The sequence below is a fragment of the Alligator sinensis genome, unplaced genomic scaffold (genome assembly GCF_000455745.1).
Source record: "Alligator sinensis unplaced genomic scaffold, ASM45574v1 scaffold410_1, whole genome shotgun sequence".
NCBI classification, from domain to species: Eukaryota; Metazoa; Chordata; order Crocodylia; family Alligatoridae; genus Alligator; species Alligator sinensis.
Genome location: NW_005841972.1, coordinates 1,705,697 through 1,708,102, shown reverse-complemented (window position 1 = coordinate 1,708,102; position 2,406 = coordinate 1,705,697). Strand labels below are relative to the sequence as shown.

The following is a 2,406-nucleotide window of genomic DNA, read 5'->3' as shown; positions in this document are numbered from 1 at the left end:
AGGGACTGATTGGAAGGGAAATGAATGAAGTTGGCTACAAAGTAAGTGCTGAAGTTCAGGGTAATTAAAACTATCACCAAGGGAAACAAAGGGAATTTGGCTGGCCTCAGGGAAGAAAGAAAAGGAGGCAACCAAAAGTTTGGATAAGTAACCATGGGTTCTGTGAGCTCATCTATCTATTGCTTTACGGGATTACTTTACATTATTATTTTATTATGATTTTTTGCTCATAAAAATGACCATTTAACTATTCTATTATTTTTAGATGTTCTGAAAATATTACTTTATGGACTAGATTGCATCTTTAGTCAGACATTCACATATGCTATTTCATTATGATTTTATATCTTTGGGAAAATGCTATGAAAATGAAATTGTTTTATTAATACTTTCTTGAAGTCATCATTTATATAAAATCCAAATTCTTTTATCAAATACAACTCCTGTCAAAGATAATCCCAAATAAATTGTTTCTATTGGGCTAATTTTTTTTTTACATTAAAAAATAAAACTGTTTAAAATGAAAAATAATACAAAGTTTTTTTAACTTTAAAAATAATTAAACAAATTAATCTTTAAATAGCTAGTTTTTTTTTTTAACCCACTCTTTCTCTCTGACATTTTGGAGGGAATTTTTTGTTTTTTGTTGTTAAAAATATTGATGAGATCTAAGAGGGAGACAATATTATTTAGTGAATAGAGGAAGATCTTTGGTGTCACCGCTCATAGAATCTATTATTGACTCTTCAACACACTGATCTGTGGTACAATTTAGTCAGCATTAGCCTTCTTTGTTTTAAGGCATGTAACACTACACATGACAACTGTGCAATTTGCAAACTTCTCACATGTTTCCGTATCTTATCCTTGGCCTCGTTAAGTTGCAGAAAAGATTTGTTCCTTTTGTATTGGTAGTAGCTGTTGTGGCCACTGGGGAATCTTTTATCTGGGGAGTCAGCCATGCACTTTTTCTTTCTTCTTCCTCTCCTCAGTCAAGGTACAGAATAAGCAGCCTAGAGTCAGAAGGCGGAACAGAAAGTAAAACGTAAGAGCACAAACTGAAGGCCTGATATTAGAGACAGTCTCTCTCCCTTCAAACAGCATTATACTCCTCAGGACAAGTCCCTCCCTCCTAATGCTACCATTAACCCCTTCACCTAACCATATCCTCACAAATCCCCTACAATACACAGCTGCCACCCTAGACATCCTTTCCTATGGAAGGATGGGTATATTGAAACCATAAGTGCAATTATGTATGCAAATAATTTGGAAGTACAAAATACATCTAATAAAAAATGGATATATACTAAACTAAGGTATGTAAGGTATTTTGTACTGTATATAGACAGGGTTTTTTTGTTTGTTTTTTTTTCAGAAGTTGATCTGAACACTGTCTTCTTTTGATCAAAATTAAGTGTGGACTAGGACATGATTGTGCTCTGAAATCATATGAGCTGGTTTCATGGCATTTTGTTTTAACATCTAAATGGTGTTGGAATAGCAACAAGACCAGTTGTTCACCTGAGATCTTCATCGTGGAACAAAATGTTTCAGGAAACCATGGCACCAGAATTGAGGTACAAGTCGTTTCTGGTTTTAGGCCCAACTTGGTCACATAAATATTAGATAACTTTTAGATAGAAGAATTCAGAATCACTCAGTATGAAAAGGAAACTGTATTCAGTGTTTCTGTTTTGTCTGATTTCAAATTATTTCTAACTGCATTAATGGCTTTTATTCTCTTCTACTTATACATCTAGCCCATTAGATGTCATATTTATGATAATCTCCCACTATTTCTGAAAGGGAACAGGTTTGTCTGAAATATTTACCAATGCTCTTTTCCAGAGATTACACTCCTTGTAAAAATACCTTGGCTGTCTTGATTAGTCATATGCTTATAAACATGAGGATTTCAGAATGTTTTATGTTCCATACCAATATACATAGATGTTACACAATTTTCTTTCCTATTTAGTTATTTATATTGCTTTCATCATCATATTATCTGAGCATCTGTTAGCTATCTGGTGTTTTTTATGCCAAGTTGCTTTTTGTCCTGGCCAGACTCTAAGATGTTTAATTCTATTCTGCATAATATACATTTTTTTTCTATCATTTTAACTGGACATAGTATTCTCTACTTCCTACACTACAGAACTATTATGCTTTGTTGTTTACTGCTAAACAGTTGCTACATTGCACCCCAGAGATAGATGCATTTCACTATTTATATAGTAGCAATCTACTTTGAAATAATTTATAAAAAGCACTGCGGAAAAGCAAGGTTTTATTTAGTTTTTTTTATTCCAAATTGGTGTAAAAACTAAAATTTTAACATTTGAATTCTAAGGAACATATACTTGGTTTTGGACAAACGTGTTGTATAGATCTGTATATTCG

General features: G+C 32.8%; 1 long non-coding RNA gene across 1 annotated transcript in view; it reads right to left on the bottom strand.

Annotated features, from left to right (window-relative positions):
- Nucleotides 1-721: 721 nt before the first annotated feature.
- Nucleotides 722-2,406, bottom strand: part of LOC102386910 — an 8,182-nt gene continuing 6,497 nt past the window's right edge. Inside the window, exon 3 of the long non-coding RNA XR_323475.2 lies at nucleotides 722-1,013. This is a non-coding gene — a long non-coding RNA (uncharacterized LOC102386910). The remainder of the gene's footprint in view (nucleotides 1,014-2,406) is intronic.